At 44.9% G+C, this 11,078-nt stretch overlaps 1 pseudogene; it reads left to right on the top strand.

Moving 5' to 3' along the window:
- Positions 1-3,733: 3,733 nt before the first annotated feature.
- LOC115251239 (general transcription factor II-I repeat domain-containing protein 2-like) lies at positions 3,734-5,482 on the top strand (annotated as a pseudogene).
- The last annotated feature ends 5,596 nt before the right edge of the window (positions 5,483-11,078 follow it).

Genomic DNA, 11,078 nt, shown 5'->3' with positions numbered 1-11,078 from the left:
ACTTTTAAAAACTCGTTTGTTGGGTTCCCAGTTTCTGGGACCGTTGTTGCTGGTGTCTACCTGCAGGGGGCGTGGAGGAGCCGCTCATCAGCCACAGCTGGCCCCGCAGACACACGCACCTGCGGTCTCTCTTCAATCTCCCGTTAGATTTCAATATCAATATCAATCTTTATTTATATGGCACTTTTCATACGCTAGGTAGCACAAAGTGCCTCACAAAGGATAAAAACAGCAAAGAGAACAACAGAATTAAGAAAAGGACAGACACACACACATGCATACAACACACTTACACACACACACATAAACAAGCTGAGGCAAGCTGAGACATGGCTGGGCACCGAGACCTGAGGCGAAGGAGACGCCACCTTTGGAGGCCCACCAGGCCGAGGGAGGTCACGGTCCGTGACCACAGGTGGTACCGCCACAAAGACCAGCCCGACCCGGACAGACCAGAGGCTCCACACCAAAGCACAGAGCCCCCTAACCACCCAGGCCAGGGTCGACAATGGGACAGCACCTCCAGCAGTAGACCGGAAACATCTCCCAGCCTGGCAGGCCCCCATGAGGAAACCCCATGAGGAAACACTGGAGCTAAAAAACTGAAGGACTGAAACAGTAAATGGGATAAAAGGTATAAAAGCTAAAAGCTGAGGAACTAAGAATTGGAGTAGTAAAACAGTACTAAGACTAAAACAGACTAAAACAGTAAATGGGATAAAAGGTGTAAATACTAAAAACCGAGGACCTCAGAGTCCGCGAGGGTTGATAGAATAAAAGCAGGTCGGATAAATAAGTCGGGCCAAGACCATTAAGACATTTAAAAACTAATAAAAGAACCTTAAAATCGATCCTGAAACGCACGGGTAGCCAATGCAGCGATTCTAAAACCGGTGTGATGTGCTCCCGCCCTCTGGTCCTCGTCAGCACTCGTGCAGCTGAGTTTTGTAATAATTGTAGGTTTGTGATGCTCTTTTTTGGAAGACCAGAGAGCAGGGCATTACAATAATCTAGACGACAAGAGATAAAAGCGTGCATCAGCACCTCGTGCTGGCCTGAGAGAGAAACGGGCGGACTCTGGCTCTATTTTTCAGGTGGTAAAAACCTACCTTTGTTATGTTTTTGATATGTGGGATAAAACTAAGCTCAGAGTCAAGGATCACACCCATTTAAGGACATAACTCCCGTCTGCCAGCGGCGGAGTGTTTTCGGCCTCATCGCCAAACCCTGACTTCTGTGGCTTGACTATTTTTGAGAGTTTTCCGAGCGGACGTGTTTTGGACTCTCTCGAGGTCTCTCCGCCTCTCTGTGAACGCGGACCGAACTGTTTAAAATAAAGACGCTTTTCGGACACCATTCTCCACCAGTATTCAACCTGGTTAAATAAATAAGATTCATGATGCTTCACAGATTTTGAAAGACTTGTAAAAGCAGCATATTTCTGCAGCCCTGGAGTCCAGGAGGAGCAGCAGAGGTCAGAATGTGTCGGAGCGCGTTTAACTATTGTCTGTAGATCCACGCGTGTCCACCGGGTGACGGCAAAGCATCACATGATATTTCTCCTTTTTGGAACTTCTTCAGCTGAGTTGAGCTTTAAATCTTCACCTGTCGCTCCCTTTAAGCTCTAAACTTTGCGGTTCTGTGTCTAGTTTGTTGGTTTAAATATTTCTGATTAATTCTGATGACGACTGAAACTGTCAATGACCAATAGAAAGTTCGTCCATTTTTCTACTGCGTCACACATTTTCATTATTTATTGTCATTTTTGGGGCTAAACTGGACCAGTTCTGTGAGCTGTTTTGCTTTTTCTGTGGACCAGATGTTCCAGGCAGGTTCCATCATCGGACACAGACGGAGACAGGTCACGTGACAACAGTCAGCCTTTAGTTCTTTATTACAGGAGGATCTGGTTTATATACAGACACGTATCTGCAAAATACTAAAAAGTCTACATACACGCACACGTGTGTATTAAGTGTTTATACACACGTTTGCGCGTACGTGCACACTGTATATTCATCTAATAACTGTTAGTTTCTAAAACACCAAAGTAGAGTCACTGAGGCACGGCTTCACCTCCTTTACACCGAGGTTTCACTGAGCAGGTGTGATGAACTGTTGCAGAAGGAAAAGCATGGAACATGTTAATAATCGGACACAAAAACACTCAGGTTTATTGTCTGCACCTCGCCATCCCTTTGGGGAGGATCATCTCATTCTTCAGCTTTGAACTGTCAGAGTTCAAAGGTTTCATCCTTCCACAAGACCAGAAAACTTCCGCCCAACCTTCTGACCTCTAGTGTCGTATTTTCATCTCTTCAAAAATTATCATGTTGAACATTTTGTCTTCCAAAGGAAAAAGAAAAAAAAATTCTTCCCATCTGAAATTCGGGGCGAGACAATCCGAAAAAGGCAACTATCTCCAAATATGAGCTTTCTGAGCGACTGATGTGAAGCTGGTGAAACCAGTTTGACGACCATTGTGAAACCAGGAGCAGTGTAAATGAAGTCAGGCATCCTAAAGGTGGATGTTTTCTGAGGCGTGGAGGCTTTAAAGTGGCGCTTTTACCCACTTGTCCTCGTTCTGTTGGAAACTTGATCCAAAAACCTTTTCTGGAGCTTCATGTTCTGCTTTTTTGAAGGAATGAAATGGTTTAATCTGCACTGCCGGGGGCTGAGCAGGCTTCATAAATCTGAAGCTCTGAGATCCTTTAAAGATCTCCTGGAATCAGCAGATGGGGGTTTGATCAAAAACTGGAAGAATCAGTCAAGCTATCAAATCTTGACTCAGTCCAAGCGTGAACCAGTCCATCCAGAGCTGATTATGGCTCAGCCAGGAGGAAAGCACGGCCTGGGGGGGTTCATATGAAGCAGGCACACTCTGGCTCTATTGCTACTGAAAACAGCCCTTCAGCACAGCAGCCTGGAATACAGTTCTGGAGAACACCTGTTCCCAACAGAACCTGTTTAAAACGGGACCAGTGAAGATGCCCGGCGTGACCACGACCACGGGGAGAGAGAGGGGGGGGGGGGGGGGAGGGAGGCAGAGACAGGCGGTAACGCCGCTGCCCACCGATTCACCTGGAAACAACAAAAACCCCAGCAGCTTGGACCCAATATGGCAGCGTGTTCCTCAAAAACGCTCCTCAAACTCTCCCCACAGCTTTATTGCTAAACAGGATTTGGGTTTTTTTGTCCGTGCTAAATGGAAAGTGTTTGTCCTTTGGTGGTCCAACAGGACCACGATTTGGATGGATGGATGATTTGATGTTATTGAGAATAAAAACAGCTGAAAATGGAAGCGGAGATGTTTCAGAGCACCAGAGCTCAGAAAGAGTTTCTAATCAAACACCGCCTGTTTGGAATGATGAATGGATGAATTTTTATTTAATTTAGACTAATTTAGACTAATTTTAACATCCTTTATGCCAGTTCCATAGAGCGTGCGCACACACACTAGCAAAGATGATATCCAAACAGCCAAATAAATGGGAGTCAAAAGAAATCATTTAAAGCTCATATGTCAGAGTCAAGGTCGAGGGTTTTCTATGGCCCCCGGGATGATATTGATTTATTATTAGAACCGGCCCACAGGCCGCAGATGTTTTACACAGGCCAATACTACATTTCCCACAATGCAACGGTGACAGTCTGAGCGGGAGGTGGCTTCATTTCATTATTTATCAGTAGTCATTAGCATAACAGCAAAAGTTAACTTTCAGATACCCATAAAATGGCAAAACGGAAGGTGGACACTGAGAACCGGGGGTTCAAACAAGGTGGGAGTGGGAGTACATGTTCACGGAGGCAGCTGGGAAACCTGGGTGTCTTCTGTGTGGAGAAAGGGTGGCGGTAATGAAAGAATATCATCTGAGACGGCATCATGAAGCTAAACACGCGGACAAAGACAAGAATATGGACATGGAACAAAAGCTACAGAAGGTTGAGGAATTAAAACCAGGCCTCAAATCTGGACAGGCTCGGTTCAGAAAAGCCAAATCTCAAAGCGAGGCTGCTGTCAAGGCCAGTTTGATTCTGGCAGAAGAGATCGCTCAATCAGCCCGGCCATTTCCAGAGGGGGATTTCATCAAACACTGCATGCTTAAAGTTTGTGAGCAAGTTTGCCCAGACAAAAGGCAACTCTTTTTAAACGGGAGCCTGAGCAGAAACACCATTGTTGTCCCTCAATCTAAAAGAGCAGCTGGAGAAAAAGGGGAAAGATTTCATGGCATCTTCCCTGGCTGTGGATGAGAGCAGCGACATTAGAGGGGACTCCAGCCTCAACGTGACAGAGGAGTTTCTGGCGTTGCGTCCTGTGCACGGCACAACCACAGGACAGGATTTGTATGAAGAGGTGTCAAGATGTGGAAATGAGATGGAGCTGCCTCGGGAAAAACTGGTGGGTTGGACAACAGACGGAGCACCTGCCATGTGTGGACACAGGAGTGGACTGGTGGCCAAGATACGGGAGAAGATGCAGGAGGAAAACGTTACGGCTGAACTGACAGCTCATCATTGCATCATACACCTGGAATCGTTGTGTGCTGAAGCCCTGAACATGGAACATGGAATGTTCACCATCACGCACGCAGTGAACTTTATCAGAGCCAAAGGTTTAATTCAGCGCCAGTTCAAGGTGTTTCTGAGCCAGTGGGAAACGCAGCATGGTGATTTGCCCCCTCACACTGAGGTGCGATGGCTAAGCCAGGGAAAGGTGCTGCAAAGATGTTTCCAGCTTCCTGAGGAGATCGGATGTTCTTGGACAGCAAAGGGAAAGACACGACTCAACTCCCAGACCAAAGGTTCTTGTGTGAAACGGCTTTTCTGTGGGACATTCCGAGTCATCTGAATGCAATGAAGCTGCAGCTGCAGGGTCGGGGTGGTGTCCCCTCTGATATGTACAGTACAGCGAAGGCCTTTAGAACCAAACGGACTCTGTGGGAGGCACAGATGCACAAAGGAAACTTGAGCCACTTTCCCAGCTGCCAGACCCTGAAAGAGAAGCTCTCTACCAGTGTGTTCCCGAGCGCACAGTTTGCTGATTAAATGAGTGTTCTCGCCGCTGACTTCCCACGCCGAGTCACTGACTTAAAAGCACCAAAAAGCAGGTTTGAACTGCTCAGCCGTCCGTTTGAGGTTGAGGTGGAAAGCTCAGCACCAAAGCTCCAAATGGAGGTGATTGAGCTCCAATGCAGTGATGCCCTGAAGGCAACACATGGGGCAGTGGGTGCTGCGGAGTTTGCCCGTTTCCTCCCCGACACACATCCAGGCTGCTCCAACGTTGCCTGTGTTTGGCAGCACAGACCTGCGGGAACAACTGCTTTCTTTGATGAAGCTGAACACAACATCACACAGAAGTGGACTTCCTGCTGAACACCTTCACTCAATTGTGAGGAGTTCCTCAGCTCAGAGCCGGACCCCCAACATTGATGAACTCGTCCAAAAGATGAGACACCACCAAGTATCAGCCTCAAACAAGTGAACATTAAGGTGCAATAACACATTTACAATTATTACTCACTTCAAGTTTAAAAGTTAAAGGTAAATATTTTTCACTGCACATGTGCCTTTTCCTTGAAGAAAGTGTTGTTTTTGGTTCATAGATTTTTGCACTTTATGTTATTGTATTTCAATCCAATTATGTTCTAAAAATATTTCAGTTGAGTGAATGATAGAAAATTGCTGTTATAATTTTTTTCTTTGAAGTAAATTTAGCCCACTTTTGCTAAATGAGAAAATCTACTGATGGTGCCTTGAATAATACCGCTTCATTCATTTAATGTTCATGTTATGGGGATTTTTATAGAAAGCAAATTTGTCTTTTGTGCCTCTTGAAAATTAAAAATGACTGACAGAGCCATAAGAAACTATTGCTTTATTTATCTGATCATATTGTAAAATATTTGTTAGGTTTTCAGTTGGTTCAGTTTGCTTCACTAGACCAGGGGTCACCAACACGTTGCCCGCGGGCACCCGGTCGCCCGTCAGAACCACCTGAGTCGCCCACCGGCCTGTTCTAAAAATAGCTCAAATAGCACCACTGACCAATGAGCTGCATCTAATTTATTTTTTTTGCGATTCTTGTTTAAATCACACTTACACATAAACTGGAAATAACAATATATTTAAAAAAATGTTTAATATAAATCAACTTTGACCTAGTATAGTTCAAAGGTCAGTATGATGCGCATGACCAAAACGTAGCGTCTACGCAGATCGCTACGACCAAACAGCCTAGCGGGCGCAGCCAGAACGAGGAGACGACTGACCCATAAAAAGATGGCAGAAAAAAGAAAGAAGACACATCATTTTCACCACGAAAGTTTCTTTCTCCACAAGAGAAGAACTTCTCACACTACTGCCCCTAAAGACAACTACGAGGGGAGTTGACATATATAACGAGGGGAGTTGACATATATAATGAGGGGAGTTGACATATATAACGCGGTGAAGGAGTTTTTGGTGGAGAAAAAAGTGCCGCTGGAAAAGCTGGTATCAGTGACGACAGACGGGGCTCCCGCTGTGAGCGGCCCGCTACAGACGGGGCTCCCGCTGTGAGCGGCCCGCTACAGACGGGGCTCCCGCTGTGAGCGGCCCGCTACAGACGGGGCTCCCGCTGTGAGCGGCCCACTACAGACGGGGCTCCTGCTGTCTGTAGGCCTCATGTGCCAGAGTGATGGGCTTTGAGCACGTGATGACTCCTGTGGTGAAGATCAGAAACAGCATCCGCTCCAGAGCCAAACAGCTCAGAACATTCAAGGTTCTGTTGGAGGAGCTGCCAACTGAATATGGTGACCTGCTCCTACACACAGAAATCCGATGGCTCAGCAGGGGACGGATTCTGCTTCCTTTTTTGTCCCTTTTGAGTGAAATAAAAGAGTTCATGCAGTCCAGAGGGGAAGACGCCGCGCTGCTGGAGGACACTGACTGGACACTGGACCTTGCATTTTTAACGGACATTACTGGGAAACGGAACAGTTTGAACTGGGAGCTGCAAGGCAAAGGTGAGACTGTTGCTGATAGGATCAGTGCTGTAAATGCATTTAAAGCCAAGATGAACATTTTCTCGATGCATATACAGACAAAAAAGGTGCTGCACTTCCCCTCTGTGCAGATGGTGCTGAGAGACAACGCTTCTGCATGTGAGGCTTTGGACTAAAGCGCAGAAAAGTGCTCTCAGCTCATAAAAAGACTTGGGCAAGAGTTTGAGAACAGGTTTTGTGACCTGGATCAGCTTGAGCCATGTGTGTCCTTCATTTCTAACCCTTTCATGAACGTGGACATATCATGCATTGCTCAGCAGTTCAGTGCAACCTTCAGCCTGGATGCTGCACAGATGCAAATTGAAATTGTACCATTGTGAAATGAGCTGCAGCTCAAAGCCTCTCAGGCTGCACCAAACTTTTGGTGCCTTGTTGACACAGAAAAGTACAGTGGTGTATGTACAGCAGCTATGAAGGTTGCAAGCCTTTTGGGTTCGACCTCTCTTTGTGAATCAGCCTTTTCTGACATGAACTTCATCAAGAACCAACACAGAAGACGCCTCCCTGATGCACATCTGCCAGACTCACTCAGAGCTGCACTGTCAAGTTCCCCACCAGAGGACAACACACTGGTAACAGCAGCAACGCCAGGCTTCCCCCCAACGGACAAAGAAACGGACACCAGATTTGGTGTCTCCTTCAGAATTTGTCAAATGTGTTTGTAAAATGTAACAATTGTTTATGTTAAAATGTTAATATGAAAAAAATCTGCAGACTTAAGTGTGAAGTTCAAAACGTAATCAGATTTATTTTAAAATCTGAAAGTTTATTTTTGTATTTTACATGATTTATTATTTGTACAAACGTGGTGCAAAGTAATTCATGATTTGGTAAAAAATGTCAGTGGCTGGTAAAAATGGGACATTGTGATTTCCTAGGACTGTTGGAGAAGTGATCATTTTAAAATGGTTTTGAACATTTTTATTTCAATTTGAAAAACACTTGCAGTAAGACAAAATATAGAAATAAAGTGTTGCATATTGATATTTATCTGTTCCCGATCTTGTTAAATCATTGTTGATATTGATTGTGAGAAATCATTAACATGATCAGTGTCTTTGCAGAGATGAATATCACTAACTATTAATAATGACATTTAGTTAAAGGTAAATTGAGCAAATTGGCTATTTCAGAAGTGTGTATCAAACTGGTAGCCCTTCACATGATTCAGCACCCAGGAAGTAGCTCTCCGTCTCAAAAAGGTTGGTGACCCCTGCACTAGACTATATGCCGTCATTTTAAAATTTTCCAATGAACATTGGATCAGTCTGGCCCTCGGCTTGGAGCTACATTTTTTATTTGGCCCTCCGCCCATTTGACTTTGACACCCCTGATTTAAATGAATCAGGATGTTTCCATCAGTGGTTAAAAATCCGATGAATGTGATCATCAAAATGCACAAATTCTGTCTTAAATCAGTATCAGCCGTCTTTGTTCATTTAAATATATGGAGCAGTGATCCAGGATTAAACGTTGCTGTTGTCCAAGATTACTGACTGATCCATGATGTGTAACAGATTTCTATTATATCGATTAACGTGAATGTTTGCATTGAAATTTGACAGAAATCTGCAGAATGTAAACTGTATAAAAGTTCACTTTCACAGAAACAGTTGCAGCCTCATTATGGGCTGTAACTGGAGGAGCTCCAGCTTATGTCATTAGAATCTACATGATTCAGTTTATTCATGCTTTTAGTGCTCTTTTGACTGAATTTTACCAGATAAAAATGTACCTTTTCTGCCCCCAATAAAAGAGTTCCTCTGTGTTCTGACTTTTATTAGCACACGGGCAAACAGGAACTCAGGCAGACACTAAGGAAACACAGGAAATAGTCCGTTCTTCAGGCTCAGGGCCCACACAAAGTCTATGGGTTGCAGGCTCGGGGAGTGGGTCGAGCAGAGCCGGAATGCGGAACCAAGGGGGAAGGACGTAAATCCTCGGAACCGTGCAGTTCCGCTGACAGCGGGCAGGAGTGACAGAAAGGGGCTTACAGGAGAGGAGGCTGACGATGTAGCGGAGCAGACTGGGGACGAGCAGCAGCGAAGTCGGGGCCAGGCGGAGAAGTCTAAACCAGGTGAGCAGACAGGAATCAGAAACGCTGAGGCAGAAGTCGTAGTCAGGGGCAGAAAGCAGGTAGGTTGTCCAGAGAACAGGCAAGGCAGGCAGAACGGAGACAGGCAGGGTCGGTAACAGGTAATCCGGCAGGGAAATAACTCTGGAAAGTCTCACATCAAAGCAGAAGAACAATCTGGCAAAGAGTGAGAGTGCAGGGGAGGCTGATAGCAGGACTGATTGGGAATGAGCTGCAGCTGTGCTGCAGGTGAGTGGAGCAGAGGCAGAGGAACAGGAGGGAACTGGGGGAATGGAGCTGTGACAAACGGTGATCTATATGTAGCTATATGTAGCTATAGCGTCATTGGGCTCCACTCCAGCCACTCCTGGTAGTTCCTCAAAAACACTGAGTTTCTAGTGGATGCACAATCTGTGGAAGCCAACATAGAAATTTCTGAAGAACCAAAGTTCTTGCAACAAAAATATAGTCCCCAATTAGGTTGTTTTGTTATCACACGACCCCGTCCCCATTATCTTAAGAGAATATAAAAGAATGAGTGGAGACAGAAGAGAGAATGAGACGTTTTTGGCGCGTGTCGCTCTTGATTTTGTGTTTATTTTTGCAGTAAAATTAAAGGAGGCCTTTTCACTTTATGTTTGATTGCATTTAAGCTCATATTCCATTCTTGACATCTTTAAATTTACAGTATTGATGGGAGTTTTATTTGGTCATTTTGCTTCTTTTTATTTCCTATTTCCCACATTTATTCATAGTTTTTATTAGATTGCAAGAAATCATATAACATTTAACAGATTGACTAAAGTCAAATGACCTGCGGTTCCCACCGATAGCCGTCATTCTGATGGGTTTTTGCTGGCTGCAGCTGAAATATTCCAATGCTCCATGTCACAGAGACAGTAAATACTAAACCCTAAAGATTCTGAAGGCATGATGTAAAATAGTAACGTAAAATACAGACATTTGAAGAGACAATTAAGAGAATGTTTTCATGCTTATAAGAGTGGCCGAGGAGCCATTTAGAACTTTATAAAGATGCATTGTGTGATACCAGGAACTAATTTAACTTCAAGGCGAAGCTGCTTCTGCTTTGTCGACCATCGACTGATCTCCTGAAAGTCCACCACCGCTTTTTAAAAACAGAATTCTTCAACTATGGACGGAGTAGACGGCAGATGTTTCCACAGATGCTCTTCACCAGTGGTCAGTGAGTGATGCAGCAGATGAGCGGGAGTTGACTGGCTTCAACCAGCTACCGTCTCAATGTCTCCAGCCCATAGTGTGGATTCTCTACGAGATCAGACAGCAGCTTCAGCTCTGAATCCTGCAGCTGGTTCTGACCCAGGTCCAGTTCTCTGAGATGGGAGGGATTGGACCTCAGCGCCAAGGCCAGAGAGTCACAGCTGATCTCTGATAAGCTGCAGCGCTCTAATCTAAATAAAGAAGGGAAACTTTTATAAGGTTATAAGTGAAACCAGTATTAATCTGAAACCTTAATCAAAGGCATGATCTGTAAATATTTAATTTAGTTACAGGTTAAAAAATGATAGTAATATGTAATTACCACAATTCCAACCTCTCAGGTTTGCACTGTTCCAAAGGAGAATATATATTGTTCTGGCCCTCACTCTTCCCAGGTTCTCCCGGCCTCTTTCCCTCCCATCTCATCATGGAGATCCATCTCACCTGTGGCTCATCTTTAAAGGCACAACCTGTCTTAGATGACTTCCTGTCTCCCTCTCCATCTACCTCCTCGTTGGCTGGTGTCTACCAGGCACCCTCACGTAGTTTTGTCTAATTTTGGTTACCATCTGTCGGCTTTTTCATTGTCCTTAAATCAATTTATCATGAATAAGTGGTCACCGTGTGGCCCTCCCTCCTGAAGGAACTGGGCACAACACACACACTGAGAAAGTGTGAGGACCCTCGGATGGAATAATGGACATTTTTGAGAATGGTGT

Source organism: Takifugu rubripes, chromosome 10, assembly GCF_901000725.2.
Source record: "Takifugu rubripes chromosome 10, fTakRub1.2, whole genome shotgun sequence".
NCBI lineage: Eukaryota > Metazoa > Chordata > Actinopteri > Tetraodontiformes > Tetraodontidae > Takifugu > Takifugu rubripes.
The sequence above is the reverse complement of the archived record's forward strand: the minus strand, read 5'-3'. Positions and strand labels throughout refer to the sequence as shown.